The following is a 23,308-nucleotide window of genomic DNA, read 5'->3' as shown; positions in this document are numbered from 1 at the left end:
GCGGTAAGAGGATTTGGAAGTATCATCGGTGGTGCATGAGAAAAAGTCCATTAAAGGGGCACAAAACGTAACAAAAGTTAATCCAGAAACAAAACAAAAATAAAATAGTATTTTGGTACTTACCAGGCAAATCCTTTACTTTGAATCCATAGGGTTCACTGGAGTACTCTTGGGATATGGACAATGCTTTAGCAGGATAGGCACATTTAAATATTTAAATGTATAACCCTCCTCCCTCCTTCATACACCCAAGTACCTCAGTGTTTTTTATGGAGCCGAATAGGAGCGACAGAGAGGATGAACAATGGAGAATTACCTATAACATTATAATATAACTGACAAGAATAAAGTTGACACCTAACATAACTGACAACTAGAAAGTTGACACGACAAACGATAACAATCACTATAACATCAGAATTATTTAGTGATAACGTGTTACCATAAGGTTCTCTGAACTTACCCGAAGCTAGTGAAAGACTGCTCTGGGTGGGCGTCCAGTGACTCCTATGGATTCAAAGAAAAGGATTTACTTGGTAAGTACCAAAATCCTATTTTCTTTTTTATCCACTAGGGTTCACTGGAGTACTCTTGGGACGTACCAAAGTTTACCCCCTTGGGCGGGAGAGCTGTTTGGCACCTGTAACACTAGACGGCCAAAGCTAGAAGCTGATGCCGCCAATGTATCAAACTTGTAAAAGCGCACAAATGTGTGCACTGATGACTATGTAGCCGCACGGCGTCGTAGCTGCCCTTGAAGTTCCCACAAAACCTGTGGAATGAACGTAAACTGATGTAGGCTGTTGTAGCCTAGCATAAAGAAAAGCCTAACGTATGGTCAGCTTAATACATCTGGCCAAGGTCTTCCTGGAAGCTGGCCGGCCCATCTTGAGAACAAACAATGTATCCAGTTTACGAACTGTTGATGTTCGGCTACATACTCCCATTTTACGTCGACATAAACGCGTAGTGCGCGTACCATATCCAAAGTAGCTGGAGTTTCTGCACTTTCTGAAAATACCGGCACTACGTTTTGATTTTGATGTGAAAAGAAGATACTACCTTTGGTAGGAAAGCGGGATTCGTCCGAAATTCCGCTCTAAGATCATGAAACATTTAACCCGGTGGTTTGCAAATCAAGGCACCCAATTGTGAAGCACGCCTTGCCAAAGCAAAGGCTAGGAGAAACACTGTTTCCCAAGGTAGAAACTTAACCTCCACGTGTTATAAGGGTTCAGAATTTGAAGACTGTACGAAATCTAAAACCAGATTGAAGTTTCTTGGCGCTGTAGGCGGCATAAATTGAGGGAGGATACCTTGCAGGAAAGAGTAAACTGTTGGCCAACGGCTAGACGACTTTGAAAGTAAATTGACAAGGCAGAGACCTGCAACCTTAGTGTAGTGTAGATACACGTAGTCCTCCATCTAACCTAGTCTAACAATAGCAAAAGACAGCAACTTCTGAACTTCACACCACCCTATATAAGTTCGCCAATTACTGATAATGAGCTGCTGTAACTGGCTTGTAGCATGCAACCTGATTGGTATAACCGATATTGGAATGGCTTCTCATCTTGAGAGTGCGGTGTCAACCGCCTCTCTGTCAAACTCCACTGCGATAAATTTGGCTATAGGAACGGACCATGTTGTAGTAGGTCTTGACGTAGTGGCAGCGACCACGGATGGGCTGCGAGTAAACCGTGGAGATCCGAAATCACGCTTTGTAAGGCCAATGAGGCACCACTAGCATGACTGTTGTGGACTCTCGTTTGATCTGCCTTAGCCATCAAAGAAGTGGCGTAAAAGGTGGAACAGATACCCGAGGCTGTACGGCCACGCTACTGTGAGAGCATCCACTGTCACTGCCTTTGGATTTCTTGTTTTTAACACATATTGGGTGTTTAAAGATGTTGGCGAGAAGCCATTAGATCCAGCTGTGGGTAACTGCATTGCTGGACTAACATCTGTAACACCTCTGAATTTTTTTGCCCATTCCTGTGGACGAAAATCCTGAAGGTAGATATAAACTGCTTTGAGTAGTCGGCTTCTGGAATGAACACTGACGACAATATCACTTGGTGATGTTCGGCACAATTCAGAATGCAAACAACTTGTCGCATAGCCATGCGACGTCAAGACCCTTTTTGTTTGGTGATTTATGCGACTGCCGTCGCGTTGTCTGACTGAACCTAACCCACCTGAGACTGGAGCATGTGAACCTCCTGTCGCCGTGTATTGTATATTGACTTGAGTTCTAGGACATTTATTGCCTGGTGTGATGATAGACTATGTAGGGCTACTACTCCCCAACCTCAGAGCCTTGCTTCCGTCAACTGAATTAGGTAAGTCCAGACTCAGAACAGTCTGTCTGCGGGGAGATTGAGTATGTGGTGCCACGAGAATAGTGATACTCTGGCCTTAAGATATAAGCGCACTATCTGATGAATTTTTGACCACTGTGCGAGAAGATTCAGTTGAAGAGAGCGTGAGTGCAACCTCCAAAATAGAGTGCTTTTAAAAACACCCCTATGTGTTGTAACAGAGACTTACTATGGATCGAGCACAACTGTACTAGAGAACTAATACTTTGTGCTTTTGTTTCTTAGGAATGTAATTCCTTGACACGAAACCCGCTCGTTTGTAGATGACGACAACCCAATCGTGCTGAACTAGCATATTGTTGTATTTGTTGAGACAGAGCTTTGATGAGAAGGTCGTCTAAGCACAGAACCATTATCACTACCAGGGATCTGAGAATAGCTATTATCACAGACATCACCCTTGTGACGTCCCGAGACCAAACAGTAGTGCCTGAAAGTGATAATGGTTTTTGTCAAACACTGAATGCGTATGTACGCATCCCTGAACTTCAGTGAAATTACGATTTCTGTGGTGGTAAACCTGCAATCACTGCCCGCAGGAATACCATCTTAAATATGTAGTAAGTCACGTACTGGTTGAGCATCGTTAAGTTCAATATGGTTAAGACTGAGCCGTCCGGCTGTAGTACTACCAACAAAAAAAAATGGTGTAAAGTTTTGAGCACTAAATTGAGGATCCACAGATCTGTGGATTTCCACAGTCATGTCAAATGAAACATCTGAAGATTTGCTCCCACAAAAGACGAATAGAGACAGTTGAAAGCTTGCCATGCCACTGGCTTAGCAGCAGCCTTTGTGACCGAACGATGGTTAGTGGTTTATTGAAAACCACGTTCTCTACCACATAATAATAATAACCTTGACTTTACGAGAGACTGAATTGCGGTCTACAGGACTGCCTTTGTGTCTTCTTACCCAGGAAGGCTTGTTTGGATGTTGTCTTGGAAAAAACCACCGCCAAGTGGTAGATAATGGAACTCTATTAAGACCGAGCTGTAGGACAGCCTTGAAATGGCTGAAGTCTAAAAGATTTGAACGCTGTTTGTAGCGTGTTTCAGTTTAGGAACTGGCGTGTCAATGTCCGGAAAACAGACTTTCACGCTGTAGCCCGAGAATGAATTCTCCAAATTTAGGTGCAAATAACATATTGCCCGTGTAAGGCAACGTTTGTATAGTTTTGATTCTGCGTCCATCTGTGTAGGCAAAGTGTCAACCACAATGATGCTGAAATCAGAGACTAACCTGGCTGACCTCTATAGAAGCCATGCGTAAATACTCCGCTGTGATTAGCAAAAAGTAAAAACTCTTCTAAAGCACTATCCGGCAACCAACTACGTTGCCTATGCAACTATAACATTAACCCAACCCCCAATTACAGCACATACATTGACTTTAGCATAGCTTGAACGTACGCTCTGACGGGTCATTAAGCGTAGTTGCAGCTGGGACCGAATAGTTAACCTATTGTAAAGTTTTGACACTGAGGAATGCAATGTTAGAGTATTCTCCCACAGAATTGTCTGGTATAGAAAATGGCGTAATATTAGAATAAAGAAAACACACACACCCCCAAACAGGTTCAGTAAAATTCAGAACCTTGCGCTGTGAATAACTTCACTATTGTGATAGATATAAGGTCTGGCAGTGATCGTCAAATTGCAACACAGCTGAAACTGTTAACCTGCGACCAATGATGGCTACTGGTAGGAACTGAGCAAGACTTTGACTTTGGTAAACTTTGCAAAGTCCTTGACATACCATGCGCCTACTCTAGCAGCTCAGACGGTGTTAATATAGAGTTAGATTTAACCGCCTTATTACCTGGCCCAATTGGGTCAGGGTAGATGTCCGTATGTGGACTGGTATTCACACTGTGCACGTGGTTCCATCAGATAACCCTCGCACAGACCTTAACTAAAAAGTGCATAACTAGAAGTCGACCCACAGTAACTCCTTTCTAGAAATTCCTAACACCACCCCTGCACCCTCAGTGGCTGAGTGTTGTAGGCTACATAAAATTCCTGGAAGAAACAGGAAGTTGTTGCTAAAATGGCCCCCAGCCATGTGTTAATTATATAGAAGTACAGTTAAAATGGAGACTAGCCATGTGCTACCTATAGTTGTATATATACACACACATCCCTATGTATAATATAAGCACAATTTCCATGTATTTACACATCTTTTTGATGTATGTACACATTCCTATACTTTTTCCCATACAGAAACACTCCCTTTACTTCCGGTAGGCGGGGCATCTAGCATGGCCACTTTTTATTCTCTCTCTACACAGGGGCTAGAGAAATCCACTCCAATCCTCCCCTTTCTAGCCTTCATGGGGTTACATATTTCATAGGAGTGTGTTCCCCGAGTATTAAGGAATGTTTTGATATCTTACTCGTCCCTGTGGACCTATTATCCACCGAAGTCGAGCCGTTATTGCTGACGGCGTGGAGGGCTGCCTGCCTTTGGTGCGAACCTCGGGAGGAACGCGTCTGAAGCCACTAAAGCATCGACCACTCTGCACCCTCCACCAACCCTTACCCCCCACATCACTGATCAGCTCTTTCGGGGAGACTACTCTACAGGGCACTCGTTAACCTGCCTCGTGGGGCGCGCCCCCACCGCAACTGTCTGAGTCTCCGGCCGTGGGTTCCCGAGGCTATGCTCGGGAGGCCTGAGCCGCCGGGCGGAGGGTCCCCTCGTTGTGCCGTCACAGCTGGGTTCCCTGCTTCATACGGAGCTGCTGCCTGCCGGACGGAGGAAGCCTTCTTGCCCTTCTGCATCGTGGGTCGGGGTGCGGCACGGGCTGTCCCCCCTTCGCTCACTGGACCGCCCGCTTCACGGGCATGGCCGATCCTTCTGGGGCCTTCGTGACCTGACCGGCTCTGCGCCGCCGGAGATACCCGCGGGGATTGCCGCGGCTGTGTGTCCCCCTATAGTTGTGCCGACAGAGGAACTCTGTGTCGCTACTACGGCTCTTGTGGAACACGCTTGCTGCAGCCGCTTTGGGGATCCTTCCTGCTGCAGTTATTTGTGGTCCTGACGCTGGCCACTGCTCCTGCAGGAAATTACCAGTGTCTGCAGCTTCTACGAGAGACGGTTACGGGGAACACTTCTGGAGGTTACTGTGGGTGCTTGGAGCTCTGCACACCGGACGGCTGCTGTGGAACTGGAGCCCTGACGAACGATCGGACCCCTAGCCTGGCGGGGGAGGGATGTCGGACAGATTGTTGTTTGGTCTCTGTCCCTGAGGGAGACGGACCGAGCTGGTTGTGCCTTGCGGAGGAGTGGTGGGGGAGCCCCCTGGACCTTTTTCCCGGGCCCGAGTCATCCCCTGGTTCCTTGGCTACTGGCGGGGCTTCAGCATTCTGCCGCTGGATATCGTGGTGCTGGGACCCTGCTGCCGTGGACGAGTGGACTCGCTGACATCGGCCAGTTTTCTCTTCTCCTCAGAGGTTACTAACATTGTCTGTGTTCCCCCACTGATCTTTTGATTAATCTCCCCCGTTTCATTCATCCCGTCTCTTTGTACTTCCCCACCTTTTGTGTTCCCTGTATACCCCCTTGAACTGACAAATTATTTTCTCCTACCCCTGATCCTATCCTCCCTTCTTACTGTTTCCCCCAACCTTTCTGATATTCACAAGCGAACTTTGTGGTCTCAGTTTTTCCCAATACTGACTGTGTATTATATTGGCTCAGGAACATACAAACTTTCGGTAGCTGAAGCATAGCATCTGCTGACAGTACTCCTGAGCATATCGGAGGAAAACCTTGCCCACCTGCAAATGTGCTGTTGTGTTCAGGTTCTACTGTTTAACACACCTCATTAGTATACCTTGAAAGTTATTGCTTAGGTGTATATTGCTTTCTGTGCATAACCAATACATTCTTATTTGTGATTTCGTTTCCAAGCCCACTCACCATATACCCATTATATTCGTATAGATTTACGTTGCTGAATTCCCGCTTACGTGTGACGTTTGTTATTTTCCACACTCTAAGGATTCTACGTGATATATTTTTATCTCTCTTCTGTTGAGAACTCTTTGTGACGTTTGTTGTTTTTCTCACACTAAGGATTCTATGTGATATATTCTTCTACTTTTCTCTCGTTGAGTACTGTATGTGACGTTAGTTATTTTCACCCAACGCATTTTTTCTATATTGCTCGACATTCCAATGATATCACTTTCTTCTTTTCTTCATCTGCTGAGACCTGTATGTGACGTTTGTTATTTTCATTCAGAAATTTTATTCTGTATTGCTTGACATTTCAAATTGTTTCTAGATATCTATTTTCACCCCAGCCGAGAACTGCCGTGGCTTGTTGCCGGGGCTGTCCTGTGGGCTTTTTCGCAGGTTGCGGTATGTTCTAGATAATTAGATCTGGTTTAGCACCTCCGCCCGAGCTTCATATGTAATCACCTCTGTTTTACTGCCACTGCATGTATCTGTGGGATCAATACCTGTAAGAGTCGTTGACTGTTTCACATCTCATTCCCTGGGGTATGGACAAATACCTCGACAAAGCCATGCCTCCGAAACAATCCACCACCTCTTACATAGCGGGGAAGGGGAAAGAAGTCCCCCCTAAATCAGGTCCACCCTCCCCAGTTGGACATGGGTCGGAATCACCTAAGCTTACCAAGTGATAAAACTCCCCCTCTGACAGCAAAGGAAATTTTGGATTTTCTTATGCCCTTGCTTGATAAGCGATTTGACGACCTACAGGCCCGCTTGGAAACGGGTTTGGCTCGCATAGACTTTCATGTGACACGTATTTCTGCATTGGAAACGAGACTGGGTGACACTGAGGACTTAGTCCAATCCTGTCAGGAGGGGGTATCATCCCAATATAAATATATACAACAACTGCAGGATAAGGTTGAGGACCTGGAAAATAGATCTCGTAGGAATAACCTTAGATTTATAGGCTTCCATAGTCCTTGACGGGCTCAGCCCTCTCCTCCTATCTTTCTGTAGACCTCCCAACCTCGTTGGGAATTATAGACGATATTGAAATCCCACATCTCGAGAGAGCTCATAGGCTGGGAGCGATGCAGGACGGGACGCGGAAGCGTTCCCGGCCGGTCATCGCTCGTTACTTAGACTATAGGGCCAAGGAACAGGTTCTCACAGCTTATCGTAAAACTAGGGAATTGTTAGTCAAGGGCCACAAGATCTTGATATTTCAAGACTTCTCGGCTGCTGTGGCTCAGAAAAGAAAAGAATTCTCTGATGTTTGTTCCCATTTACATAGTAAAAATATCAGGTTTGCCTTGTTGTACCCAGCCAAACTGCGGGTCTCAGAGAACGGTAACCAAATATTTTACACAGACCCAGAAGTGGCGAGATCTCACTTTGTGACTCACAAATCCCCATCAAAGTTGCCTGTTATTAAGGGTATCTGTCGGTGAGGTGCCATGGGTTGACCGGTTCGGGTACTCCTGCCTCGGGCGGATGTGTGTTTGCCCATTATTATTTTTTCTCTTCTCTCATAGTTCATACTGTTATTTACTACAGGTATAAGTATCCATCTTTACTAATTTAGTAATTACTTTGTTAGTATTTTGTGTGCGCACCACTAGACCTAGTTGGTGCCCACCATGGTTTTGGTTGTTAGGAAAATATTAGAAAATAGAGTTATGAGTCATTATGGTTCACTATTGTTATTTCAAATATTAAGACTGTGCTACACATTTCATGTTGCGCTGATGTTTATGATGTTGAAATCACTGCTATCCTGGCGGCCTTGGGTTGGGAGGGGAGCCGCCACTGTCCGCTTGAATTTATTGCTCACCTGTCAAGTTTCTCACCGCCCTAAGGGGATTGGGTAGCCCTGTCGTCTACAGTTTCTTCCTCATCTGAGGTAATACCCCCGAAACCGGTACAATTAATTTCTTGGAATGTAGGAGGACTTAATTCCCCAGTCAAACGACGACGTGTGGTCACGCGCCTTAAACGCTTCCACCCGGATGTGATTTTCTTACAGGAAACACATTGGCTGGCGGGTCAGGAAAATGTATTGAAAGCACCATGGCTTGGTTCTTGTAACGCTGCTCCTTTTCGCACAAAAGCCAGAGCGGTAGCCATACTTTTTAAAAAAAAAACCTCCCTGTTACTGTTTTGACAGAAATCATTGATCCCGAAGGCAGATATATCATTATGGACATAGAGCTTTTTCATACCAAATATACCCTTGTCAATTTGTATGCCCCGAATGTTAATACACACATTTATTCAGGACTTTGCCCACATTCTTCTAAGCATAACTAACTACTCCTTTCTGCCATTTCATCTTGGATGACATCTCGCCACCTCAAACTTAGTATTTCCAAAACAGAATTAATTATATTTCCACCGGCCAATAGTAGTTTCCAACCTGATATCTCTATCACTGTTGAGAACTCTGCAATCACCCCTACCCCACAAGCTCGCTGCCTAGGTGTCATTCTTGACTCTGAACTGTCCTTTGTTACCCACATTCAATCTGTCTCAAGATCATGTTACATACATCTAAGAAACATATCCAAAATACGCCCTTATGTTACACAAGACACAGCAAAAACTCTAATCCATGCTCTCATTATCTCCCGCATTGATTATTGTAATAGTCTTCTGACCGGTCTTCCCAAACATAGGCTCTCACCACTACAATCCATTTTGAATGCAGCTGCGAGGCTAATCTTCCTTGCCAGACGTTCATCGTCTGCAGATCCGCTCTGTCAGTCCCTCCATTGGTTACCGGTATTCTACCGTATTAAATATAAAATACTTTTACTCACATACAAGGCTATTAACCAAACTGCACCAACATACACCTCTTCACTCATCTCAAAATATCTCCCTACCTGACCTCTCCGCTCTGCACAAGATCTACGTCTCTCATCCACACGCATTACTTGTTCACACTCAAAATTACAGGACTTTATCCGGGCTTCACCCACTCTGTGGAATGCCCTCCCACGCACAGTAAGACTCGCCTCTAGTCTCCAAACCTTTAAATGTTCCCTGAAAACTCACCTCTTCAGACAAGCCTATCAAATTCCAGACCCACCCACATAACCTTCAGTGCTTCCCTATCTAATTACATCCTCTGTAGAATATTCATAACATCACATATCTTGTCTTTCTTTAGTCTCACAACCTCCTGACACTTGGATAACTTTGTGGGGTATCATCATACAACCCATTAAGAACCTAGCAATCTGGTGGACCATTATGCAATAGGTAGCATCTATCCTTGTGTATCTATGCCTATTTCCCTATAGATTGTAAGCTTGCGAGCAGGGCCTTCCTACCTCTGTCTGTCTGTTTTTACCCAGTTTTGTTCTATTACTGTTGTTCTAATTGTAAAGTGCAACGGAATATGCTGCGCTATATAAGAAACTGTTAATAAATAAAATAATAAATAATACTCCCTTATAGTGGGTGGGGATTATAACATGGTGGACGATCCTACAGTTGACAGATCACCGACTGTGTCGAGAACCACTGACTCCCAGAGCAGACACCTGTTGGCATTTCGAGACTCCTTAGACCTCTCTGACCCATGGAGATTGCTATACCCAACTGACAGGACGCACACCCATTTATCGTTGGCACATGGAACTTTGTCTCGTATTGACAGGTTCTTAATTGCCGATGACTTAATGTCCCAGATTGCTGGGGTAGATATACTCGATATATTGATCTCTGATCATGCCCCCGTCACGCTAGCGCTGGCCCATCCCCATATCCATTCAACAGATCGTATTTGTCGATTCCCACAATACCTGGCAGACTCGGAGGACTTTAAACTATACCTAACATATCATTGGACCAATTACGTTGATGACAACATAGAATATTGGGACAAACCCGAAATCTTTTGGAATGCCTCAAAGGCAGTGATGAGGGGGTCACATTATTAGTTATGTCACCCGGAAAAAAAGATTCCAAATTGGAATACACTACGTTAAAAGCAACCATGTCCAGGGCCTTCCGAATATATACTTCTAACCCAACGGAGACTACCCTTAACGAATACAAACAGGCTAGACGCTTGCTTGAAACCTACTTAGCTACCCAGGCGAAACATTCCTTAGATTTCACCAAAAATACATTTTATAGATGGGGCAATAAGGATGGTAGATTATTGGCGGTCATGTCTAGACCTCCTCAAAAACGACATGTTATAACCACCATACACCACCCCAGGTCCGGCCGGGATATCACTAAATCTCAGGAAATAGTATAACAATTTCAATCCTATTTTCAGTCCTTGTTTAAATCGCCACAAATAGATACTGATATACAAACACAGTTGCTCACAGATGAAGTATTGCCCCCCCCTGACCAGAGACCAGAGAGAAGCCCTTGTGGGTCATATAACGGCGGAGTAAATTAACACTGCTATCTCCAATTTGCCCCATGGTAAGTCTCCAGGCCCAGATGGCTTGTCGGGAGATTATTACCGCATGTTACAGGCTCAAATTGTCCCCTCCTTACTGGAACTGTTTCACGCAATACATTAGAGGAGTTCTCCATCCCCGCTCTTTAATGAAGCCTTTATTACACTTATCCCTAAACCGGGTAGGGACACCAATCTCCTTTCCTCCTACAGACCAATTAGTCTCTTAAATGTAGACTACAAACTATTAGCCAAGACAATGGCGACGCGGCTTCAATCCGTTCTCCCTGATATCCTCACCAAGACACAAATGGGTTTTGTAACTGTCAGACATGCGGTTAAAGCAATCCGCATGGCTCTGGCGGAGGTGGCGGCGTTCCAGTCTCCATGCACAAACTCAAAAACATGCTTCTTAGCCTCGATGCCAATAAGGCCTTTGATATGGTACTATGGCCACATTTGTTTGCCGTCTTGGAGAGAAGGGGGTTTGACACGAGCTTTATTAACTATATACGATATATCTACAACACTCCATCTGCCTCTCTATTAATTAATGGGATCAGAGGCCAACGATTCTTTTTGGAAAGGGGAACCCGTCAGGGATGCCCTCTATCGCCTCTGCTATTTAATTTGGCCCTCGACCCGTTGCTTAGGACATTACAGGATTGGTCTGTTTTAAGAGGTATAAAAGTGGGTGGTTAGGAAATTAAACTTTCAGCTTTCGCTGACGATATCCTTCTTTATATATCAGACCCTGAACATTCCCTTACTCATATCTTAGACAAGATCCAATTATTTGGCCACATTTCAGGTTTTAGTATTAATATGGACAAAAAGCTTTGTTGTTGTGTGGCAATGTGACGTGTCCGACTTGGGCCACACGTTTCCCCTTACACTGGGTGTACACATATATTATATACTTGGGTGTTATGGTGCCACGCTATATTTCGGAACTATACAAACTCAACGTACACAAGGCCATACACACCCTAACTGATGATATTAAGAGGTGGGAGCGCCTTCCATTGTCATATCTCGGTAGGGCTAACCTCTTAAAAATGGTGGCTTTACCACGCATACTATACCCCTTGCAAACGCTTCCCACACTGTTGACTAAGCAGGACTCACAACAGATTAACAAACTTATTAGAACCTTCATATGGAAGGGGGGCCGAGCGCGTATTGCTTTGCGTAAACTTGCTCAACCTAAATCCAACGGTGGTATCAATTTTCCAGAAGTAGTGGTTTATAATCATGCTGCTCTTTTGAGACATTTAAGGGACTGGCTGCAAAACAGCTCTATCTATACGAATACATCCCTCGAACAGTGCTTCCTACCGACTGTAGCCTTGACATGTTTCCTCCACCAACACGACTGGGAAATACCTGATCATATTCGGTCTAACCCTCTTCTATGGTCTACTAGGAAAATGTGGCACATACTGCAACATGATGCGAAATTGAACCCATATCACTCCTTACACTTACCCTAATTAAAAACCCAGACTTTTTGGACGGCATGGCTGCCCACCCCTTCAAAATGTGGAGGGAGGATGGTATAACATCAATTCGCTTATTGGTGTCTGTGGAAGACCACCGTCTGCTCACCCTTTCAGAGGTTTCAACGAGGCATGCTGTGATTGCTTCGTCTCCCCTTCCATTTCTACAAACACAATTCTATGTCAGGAATGTTCTTGCACACTTTGCGGATGGGGACTGGACCAATCCTCTGGATAGCCTCTTAACACACTCTGTACCGAGTCACAAGGCCGTTTCCATCCACTGTACTTTTTTGAGAAAAATATTAGATCACGCTACTGTGACAGGTGGTATGTCCACATGGTTGGCTCACTTTCCTGACCTGACCATACCAATTATGGAAAAAGCACTACTTTACTCCCGAAAAGTCCTCCCAGCAAGCATGTACACTGAATTGTTTCTTAATGTGTATCATAACACTTACCTATCCGCACTGCGGCGCTTCCATATGGGAGCGACAAACACATTCTTGTCCAAAATGCCACCAGAGTGAGGCTGATACCTTTCATTGTTTGTGGGCATGTCCGATTGTGCAATATTTTTGGCATCTAGTTAGGAGATATGCGGAGGCTAACTTAATAACCTATGTGCCCTTTACCCCCGAATGGGCAGTTTTGGGTATCATTGATCCTGCTCTCCGCATGCCATCGGAATGTAAAAAAATACTGATAGCCTTAAGTGCGGCAGGTAAAAAGACGATACTACAGGGATGGATAAATAGTACGCCACCACAGATACCATTATTTTTAAATAAGCTAAATCATATTTTTAGGATGGACTGGGTGGAGGCCATTGTAGATAAAGGTAAACAAGTGAAACGATTCTTTAATCTTTGGGAATCCTATATCTCCACTTTGCCCCTTAATACACGTCTACACATTCACAACAGCCTCAAGAACACCACATGGTACCTGACTAGATTGGCTGCACAGGACCAACCTATATCTTTGGTCTAGGAGCGGGCGATTGTGGCGGCCTCCCTCTTAGTTGCCTATACTGTGTATAATAACATCAGCGTGATAAATGTTGAATTCTTAGAAAGCTAATGTCTTTATTAATAGAAAAAAAGAAAAATTGATGTACGTTTTCTGATTATAATCCCTGTGTATTATTACTCCATGATCTATGTACATCTTAGCTTGTGTTGTGATTTTCATGTCTCAATAAAAAAAAAAAGAAAGAAACACTCCCTTTCAGATAAGCAGTGTTTTATATACATCTTCCCTATGAATATAGGCGGTGTGCTGCGGACCCAATATAGCGATGCATCCACATGGCGGGGCGGCAGCAGGAGCTGACTGCCCCGATCCCCAGTAAACCCACAATATAAAACGGAGCGGCGGCAGTCTGATCTGCCTGCCCGCTCGATACCTGTATGCCTGGAAAGTTAGTGGAGGCTCTGACGGGGCTTCTACATCCAAGCGTCATCCAGCTCCTTTGCAGCCTGAGGCTGAATCAGCAGAAGCTAATTTATGTCTATGGCGGGACTCCTCTGCCTGAGTGCCGACAAGCCTGTTCTGCCCATAGCAGTACACACAGACCCGGACCCAAGCTTATTTTGTAAGCTGGGAAGGGCTGTGGTTAAAAATGAAAAATTAAAAAAGTAAAAATATCTGGAAGCGGAGTCCAGTATGTGCTACCCGTGAGGCTCATAAACACTGAGGTACTTGGGAGTATGAAGGAGGGTTACACATTTAAATTTTTAAATGTGCCTATCCTGCTAAAGCACCGTCCATATCCCAAGAGTACTCCAGTGAACCCTAGTGCATGAAAAATAAATATTCATTATGTTAAGAACTTACCGTTGATAACATTATTTCTCATAAATACACAGGACGCCAAGGATTACATTGGGATATGACGACGCAATAGCGGATTTGCACCAATCGGTCAAAGCTTACGGCCTCCCAGCACGCAACGGGCCCGTCCATATATCCCCGCCTCCTGGATTAAGGCAAATCTGTTTTTTGCTAAAGCTCAAGGCAGGAGCATCATAGAAAGCCCTAATCAGGCGAGAAGAACACACATGCACAACCTTCCGTACAAGGAGGAAGAGGTTTGTGAGTGAAAAGGATCCTAAAATCAGGTGCGTCAGGGTGGGATCTCTGTGGACTTAGGAGAAATAATGTTCAAAGGTAAGTTCTTACCATAACGAATATTCTCCGGCAGGGTCCACAGGTTATCCACAGGATACATTGGGATTCCACAAAGCAATTTAGTGGTGGGGATGCTCCTGATTGGACAGGAGAATCCTTCGCCCAAATTCAGCGTGCTGAGATGCAAAGGTATCAAAGGCATAATGTCTAATGAATGCGTTAACGGAAGACCATGTGGCTGCCTTACATATCTGTTCTGCAGAAACACCACGTTGTGCTGCCAATGATGGACCTACCTAACGAGTGGAGTGAGCAGAGACATTAGCCGGAACAGGGAGATCATCTTGAGAGTATGCTTCTAAAATTGTCATCCGAACACATCTCGCCAGTGTCTGCTTGTCAGCAGGCCATCCTCTCTTGTGAAATCCGTAGAGAACGAAGAGAGTGTGTCTTTCTGATGGCACTGGTACGATCCACGTAGATCCTTAAGCAACAAACTACATCCAACAATGCATCTCCCGCAGAAAGGTCCGGCCCCTGGAAGGCTGGGACTACAATTTCTTTGTTAAGGTGGAACTTAGACACCACCTTAGGAAGATACCCAGATTTGGTTCTGAGAACAGCTCTATCTGGATAAAAAAAAAATAATAATCTGAAAAGGAGGGCGACATAACAATGCCCCTAAATCTGACACTCTTCTAGCTGAGGCAAATGCTAGTAAAAAGAGAGCTTTAGCTGTCAACCATTTAAGATCCACTCTTTTAAGTGGTTCAAATGGGGCAACTTAAGTTAAGACCTAAAGGCTCTTCAAGTCCCAAGGCACTGTAGATGGAACAAAAAGAGGTTGAATGTGCAGTATTCCCTGGAAAAAAGTGCGCACATCCTGTAGGTTAACAAATTTCTTTTGGAACCATACAGTTAATGCTGACACTTGCACTCTCAAGAAAGCCACTTGTAGACCTTTGTCCATTCCTGCCTGAAGTAATGCCAGGACTCTGGAAACTCTGAACACCCTAGGGTCAAATTTCCGGTCACTGCACCATTGAATATAGGTTTGCCATATTCGGTGATAAATACGAGCTGAGGAAGGTTTCCTTGCTCTGAGCATAGTTTGAATTACCTGCTGTTTTAGAATCCTCTTTCAGGATGGAAGTCTCAAGAGCCACGCCGTCAAAGACAGTCGATCCAGGTGCTTGTGATAGCAAGGACCCTGACACAGTAGATCTGGACGTTGAGGGAGTAGGATTGGAGCATCCATCGACAACCTCTACAGATCTGGGTACCAATGTCTACTGGACCAAGCCGGAGCTATTAGTATCACGGTGCCCTTTACTTGTTTTACCTTCCGCATTCCCCCGGGTAACAGGGCGATGGGTGGAAACACATGGGCTAGATGAAAGTCCCACTTCACTGACAGGTCATCCACAAAGATCGCTCTGGGATCCTTTGTTCTTGACCCGTAAGTGGGAACTTTGTTGTTCTGGTGTGACGCCATCAGATTTATCACCGGTAACCCCCATTTGTCTACCAGAATTTGGAAGACCTCTGGGTGTAAAGCCCATTCGTTTGCATGAATGGCGTGTCGACTGAGAAAATCCGCTTCCCAGTTTAGGACTCCCGGAATGAACACTGCAGAAAAGGCTGGAAAATGAAGTTCTGATCACTTTAATGTGTGACTTACATCCTTCATTGCATTCTGGCTGCGAGTTCCTCCCTGATGGTTGAGGTACGCTACTGCTGTTGCATTATCCGAACGGATTTGGACTGGTTTCCCCTGAAGGATGTCCTTTGCCTGAATAAGTGCCATATACTGTATATGGCCCGAAATATCAATATATTTATTGGCAGGCAACTTTCTTCCTTGGTCCACTGACCCTGGAAGCAACTCCTTCTTGACACTGCTCCCCAGCCTTGAAGACTGGCATCTGTTGTCAGAATTTCCCAATCTGATATCCAAAAGGGTCTCCCTTTGTCCAGATAAGATGTCTGTAGCCACCAGGCTAATGACCTCCTTATTCCCAGATGAAGGACTATAGTCTGCATTTTTATTGTCTGATGACAACCATTCCATTTGGAAAGGATCAGACGTTGCAGCGGCTTCGAATGGAACGGAGCATACTCCACCAAGTCGAATGTCGACACCATCAACCCCATCACACGCATTGCGGCGTGAATGGATACCCTTTGACTGTATAGCAGCTCCTGAATCCTTGACTTAATTTTGGATATTTTGTTCAGAGGTAGAAATACTCTCTGAAGACCTGAATCCAGCACAGCCCCAAAATGAGTCATTCGTTGTGACGGAATCAGAGATGACTTTGCTCAATTTATGAGGCAAACGTGTTTCTGCAAACAAGCTGTTCTGTTGCAGATGACACTGAAGCAATTCCTGAGGCTGTGCCAGGATTTATAAATCGTCGAGGTATGGAAAAATCCTTATCCCCAGCTGACGGAGATAAGATGACATCACCACCATCATTTTGGTGAATACTCTGGGAGCTGTGGCCAGTCCAAAAGGTAGGGCCAGAAACTGAAAATGATGCTGGAGTATAGCAAACCTGAGATAGCGCTGATGGGACAGGGCTATAGGAACATGTAGATAAGCATCCTGATATCCAGGGATACCATAAAATCCTCCGGTTCTATGGTCAAAATAATGAAACGTAATGTCACCGTATGAAACAGAGGCACCCAAATGTACTTGTTCAGTGCTTTGAGATTAAGTATGGGCCGGAAACGACCGATTTGGCTTCTGGACTAGAAATAGGTTGGAATAAAAACCTTGTTTTCGTTGAGCAGGAGAAACTGGAATTATCACTCCTAACTGAAGCAAATTCTGAACTGCCTCTTGCAAAGCCGTGGCCTTCGTTTCCACTGAAGACGGGCTGGCAAACAAAAAACAAAAAAAAAACCTTTGAGTAAGGTAATTCTTGAAAGCAAACACATAACTGGCATAACGCTTCTTTCACCAGGGCAACTGTGGTAGACTGCTGTCAGATCTGTGCAAATTGAAGAAGTCGGCCACCCACCCTGTGCCCCCCAGACTTGTGGGATTGGGACTGTTTGCCATAAGTCGGCTTTCCTTGAACGTAGGCAAACAGCTCTGTGAGCTGCTACTGCTGAGGCTGATGCCTGAGAGGCAATTGTACCCATATCCAAGGCTGCTTCTTCCATAAACGTCGCCGCCTGTTTGATATGTGCAATAGGAGATTTTTGCTCCCTAGATGCCATTGACAGATCCTCCTCCAATGCATCAGCCCAGGCTGCCACTGCCTTTGTCATCCAGGCTGAAGCCACGGCTGGTTTTAGGATTGCCCCAAACAAGGAAAAAAATGGTTTTAAGAAAACCTTCAACTCTCCTATCCGTGACATCATTTAAAGATGTTGACAATAGAGGTAATGTAGATTTTCACACCAGTCGAATGACATGCGTATCTACTTTGGGAGCCACCTCCCATTTTAAACAGTCCCCAACCGGAAGATGATACTTGGAATTCTAAACTTCTTACTGGGCGTAACCCAAGCCTCTTGCATAATTTCCGTTAGCTGACCCAGGAAACTCATTCCTAGCTGTTTTAGGACGTTTAAACACAGGTGCCTTGGATTTTAACACAGACTCTGACGCCTCCTTTAAGGAAAGAATGGCTTTCATTGCACTAATTAGCTCAGGTATGTCTACTGAGCTGAGTCCTTCCTCATGGTCTTCGTATGCAGACCCGGAGTGTGACGAGTCCTCATTCTCCGACGACTCCTCATCTATAACATGTGTAGACTGTGAAGATGTTTCATATCTATGTGATTTACTTACCACCGGCCTTTCAGCCTGTTTTTGTTGTAAACCCCAGGAGGAAGGTTGCATGTAAGGGTTAACAGGGTAACCTATCTTGGTATCGGAGCTGACATTATCCGCTCAGCTACACTGGACAATGTCTGTGCAAAAGTAGCCCATGGGGGCTCAACGTGAACCTGTGCCTGCCTTGGATTATTTAAAAGGCTTTGTTGAAAGCCACATAATCCATTGTGAACCAGGCCCTGAGAGTTTAACCCAGTTTAGCAAGACAAACATGAAATGTTGGTGCTGCTGTGGAAAGTGTATTTTCCTCACCCTTGCCGCTCTTAGACAGGATAAAAAAATCACACACCTGTGCAGTGTTACTACACAATTTGTGACTGTAATCACTTTAAATCTTGTTAAGGTTATACACAATCCGACCCTACCATCGGATATAGAGAAAAACTGACAGAATTATAGTAAAGTCAGCAATCACACTAGCAATCAGTCACAGGTTATACATGAGTATAATAAGCAATATGAGCACATAATCAACTACAAATACATTTCAAGTATGTAGGAGAACATAATACTGCATTACCTTATAGAGGCGTTTTAACCGTATTCAGTTGCACAGCAAGAGAAAACAGCAGCAATAGTTTACAGACTCATATGCATCAAGCACTTATCCAACTATTCATACTCAAGAGTAGATAGAGACTTAGTGTATTGCCCAGCTCTGGAGAGTGGGATACAGGAAGACTTCACCCCGCTTCCAGGATCGATTAATACGTTAGTGAACAATGAGTGGATCCAGACGCTAATAGTGTACACACTCGCCCCATGAACCTATAGTGAACACAAATGCCCAAGTGAACATAGACGAACCAATCACACAGCCGCCTTAGCTGCGACTGGGTCCTTTTAGATACACAGCGTCTCAGACAGAAGCAGGAACACAGTTTATGGCGGGAGACTCGGAGGAAACTGGTCATGAACCGGGGGTAGGAACGACATCAATCCTGGAGATCGCGGCCTCATACTACCCCCCTGGAGCCTATGATCCCTGATCCCTAGGGCCTAGCGCTGGTGCACTCTAGGTGGCAGCCGCGTCAGCGACTGTTTGGTAGTCTCCTCCCAAAACAGTGCGGCTGTGTTCCCCCTCTAAGCGGAACCAATGACTTACCTTCTCCGCGTGCTCCGGCCACTGCCTGGTAACGTCTACTGGACTTACTAGTACATCAGACACAGACGCCCGCTGAAACAGCACTGTACACGTGGGTAAGCGTTGTCGTGACCTGGCGGGGAGTTGTTGGAGCGAGTCTAAGACGCTTTATAGACAAGATCGCTCAAAAAAAAAATAGTAAGACTATAAAAATAAAATAAAAAGCTTATGGGGTATATGCAATAGCGGGCGAATCGGCAAAAAAGGCGAATTCCGGGCCGTTTTCGCCTCCAAAAATCAATTCGCCTATGCAGTGCAGTCATTTTTCGCAAAAAAACGGCCCGTCAAAATTCGCCTTTTCTCAATTCGCGTTTTTCCGAATTCGCCTTTTCTGCAATGGTACAGATGCTGCAATTCGCCTCCAGCATATTCAATTCAAGTTTGGAAATTCGCCTGCAGTGCTTTTAGACAGCAAATTCGCGATTTTCCATCCGCCACACTTTGGAGGGTGAAAACAAATAAAAAAATTTTAAACATGGTTTTTTTGGTGTTTTTTTTTTTTGGAATAGTAGATCTATTTATATTAGAAGGGATTAGGTTTTTTTTTTTTTTTTTGGGGAGGCACAAATATTATTTATATATTTTTTAAAATATTTTTTTTTTTTAATTGCTGGAACGGTAAAATCAGGAAAAAAAATGGCGTGGGGTCCCCCCTCCAAAGCATAACCAGCCTCGGGCTCATTGAGCTGGTCCTGGTTCTAAAAATACAGGGAAAAAATTGACAGGGGATCCCCCGTATTTTTAAAACCAGCACCGGGCTCTGCGCCTGATGCTGGTGCCAAAAATACGGGGGATAAAACGAGTAGGGGTCCCCCGTATTTTTAACACCAGCATCGGGCTCCACTAGCTGGACAGATAATGCCACAGCCGGGGGTCACTTTTATGCCGTGCCCTGCGGCCGTGGCATCAAATATCCAACTAGTCACCCCTGGCCGGGGTACCCTGGGGAAGTGGGGACCCCTTCAATCAAGGGGTCCCCCCCCCCCAGCCACCCAAGGGCCAGGGGTGAAGCCCGAGGCTGTCCCCCCCCATCCAATGGGCTGCGGATGGGGGGGCTGATAGCCTTTGTTGTAAAAAAAAGATATTGTTTTTTCCATTAGTACTACAAGTCCCAGCAAGCCTCCCCCGCAAGCTGGTACTTGGAGAACCACAAGTACCAGCATGCGGGAGAAAAACGGGCCCGCTGGTACCTGTAGTACTACTGGAAAAAAAATACCCAAATAAAAACAGGACACACACACCGTCGACAGTAAAACTTTATTACACACTACCGACACACACATACTTACCTATGTTCACACGCCGACATCGGTCCTCTTCTCCATGTAGAATCCCGGGGTACCTGAAAATAAAAGTTCAATATACTCACCTCAACAGGCTCCAGAGATAAATCCACGTACTTGGCAAAAAAACAAACCGCATTTACCCGCACCAAAAACGGACTGAAAGGTGTCCCATGCTGACACATGGGACACCTTTCCACGATTAAGATCTGTCAGTGACAGCTATCACTGACAGGTCTCTAAGCCAATCAGGAAGCGCAACTTCGTTGCGCTCAGCTGATTGGCTGATCGCTGTGACAGCGCGTCGCACAGCTCCCTCCATTATATTCAATGGTGGGAACTTAGCGGCTAGCGGTGAGGTCACCCGCCGGTCAGCGGCTGACCGACGGGTGACCCCACCGCTAGCCGCTAAGTTCCCACCATTGAAAGTAATGGAGAGGCTTTGCGAGGCGCTGTCAGAGTACAGACGGCGTCCAGCCAATCAGCTGAGCGCCACGGAAGTAGCGCTTCCTGATTGGCTGAAGGGACATCAGTGACAGGAGTCACGTGATGTCCCGGCATTCGGGAGAGGGGTCTCATGTGTCAACATGGGACCCCTTTCAGTCCGGTATGGCTCGTGTTCGGTTTGTTTTTTTAACAAAGTACGTGGATTTACCTCTGGACCTCTGGACGCTGGAAGGTGAGTATAATTTTTTTGACAGGTACCCTCGGATCGTCGGAGATCGTTGCAGTCGGCGTGTCAACACAGGTAAGTATGTGTGTGTCGGCGTATGAAATAAAGTTGTACTATCAAGGTGTGTGTGTCCTGTTTTTATTTGGGTATTTTTTTCCCAGTAGTACTACAGGTACCAGCGGGCCCGTTTTTCTCCCGCATGCTGGTACTTGTGGTTCTCCAAGTACCAGCTTGCGGGGGAGGCTTGCTGGGACTTGTAGTACTAATGGAAAAAACAATATCTTTTTTTTACACAAAGGCTATCAGCCCTCCCATCCGCAGCCCATTGGATGGGGGGGGACAGCCTCGGGCTTCACCCCTGGCCCTTGGGTGGCTGGGGGGGGGGGACCCCTTGATTGAAGGGGTCCCCATTCCCCCAGGGTACCCCGGCCAGGGGTGACTAGTTGGATATTTGATGCCACGGCCGCAGGGCACTGTATAAAAGTGACCCCCGGCTGTGGCATTATCTGTCCAGCTAGTGGAGCCCGATGCTGGTGTTAAAAATACGGGGGACCCCTACTCGTTTTGTCCCCCGTATTTTTGGCACCAGCATCAGGCGCAGAGCCCGGTGCTGGTTTTAAAAATACGGGGGATCCCCTGTCAATTTTTTCCCTGTATTTTTAGAACCAGGACCAGCTCAATGAGCCCGAGGCTGGTTATGCTTTGGAGGGGGGACCCCACGCCATTTTTTTTTCTGATTTTACCGTTCCTAGCTATTGGGCAGGAAGGCGAATTCAGTACGCCCACTGCTCGCCGATTGGCCGGAATCCGCCTGCGGGAGGGGCGAATCAGTTTCACATTGAATATAGTGAAACCAGGGTCCCGGCGACAGGGCTGCAGCTGGCGATAGCGGGCGAATCATACAGAGGCGGATCTAATGCCGCGATTCGCCCGCTATTGCATATACCCCTATGGCTGCTAAAAACCAACAGCCCATTTGACCATGGTCCGGCTTCTGCCGCACCAAACGAAAAACTGATTTGCCTGAGCCAGGAGGTGGGGCTATATGGAGGGGCCCATTGCATGCTGGGAGGCCGAAAGCTTTGACCAATTGGTGCAAATCCGCTGTTGCGTCATCATATCCCAATGTTATCCTATGGATAACCTGTGTACCCTGCCGTAGAAATGTGTCTTGTAATATTTACAAATACATGTACAAAAATTCCCATTCTAGGAGGGGAATTTAATCAATTGCAATGTGCTGCTAGGTATCGGCACAATGCCAGGCTGCGCACCGATCGGCCAATTCTGGCAGTCCCACCTACGTAGCTCTGAAATGCAGATGGAGAACTGCCATTCAAGAACCGCAAACCGTTGCGTCAAAATGAATTCCCCCGTATCAATTATATTCTATTAAAACAAAAAATATACAGTACAGAATTTCTAATGAATAGGATTGCTTTATTACTAATAAAGCCAACTTAATGAGTTTTCTCCTACTTGCTATTAATAATGTAGAATTAAAAATTAGTCTTTTTCATTGCCTTATAGGATTAATTACCTAATCTTGGTAGAAACATGGTTGAATAAGTGGGGTTGACTTTAATGCTGCAATTATACACCTTATTTTCCCTATAACCCTTGTGCTGTTGTAACAGAACGAGTACCAGAGGATGAATTTGTACATTGTACACAAGTTATATGTATTTACCACTAGGCTTTGTGGCTATAATACATAATTATCTGCATGACTTGTAGAGCGCAAATGCATTATAAAGTTTCGATTTTTGTAGTTTACTATATGACAAACATGCAGTATTTATGCCGCTTTAAAACTATGAAAAGAACAAGAAAATAAAAACAAACTGACTTGCCATTCTAAATATATCTAAAACCCTTACAAGCAGGGTTCAGCATTTATTAGATTACTTACGCTGTTCCCTCAGGGTACGGCGGCATTAC

General features: G+C 45.3%; 1 protein-coding gene across 2 annotated transcripts in view; it reads right to left on the bottom strand.

Moving 5' to 3' along the window:
- The window catches only part of ATRX (ATRX chromatin remodeler), a 561,376-nt gene that overhangs the window by 115,594 nt on the left and 422,474 nt on the right, over positions 1-23,308 (bottom strand). The gene's annotated exons all lie outside the window — the stretch shown is intronic.

This window comes from Pseudophryne corroboree, chromosome 8 (genome assembly GCF_028390025.1).
Source record: "Pseudophryne corroboree isolate aPseCor3 chromosome 8, aPseCor3.hap2, whole genome shotgun sequence".
In the NCBI taxonomy this organism is placed as follows: Eukaryota; Metazoa; Chordata; class Amphibia; order Anura; family Myobatrachidae; genus Pseudophryne; species Pseudophryne corroboree.
The sequence above is the reverse complement of the archived record's forward strand: the minus strand, read 5'-3'. Positions and strand labels throughout refer to the sequence as shown.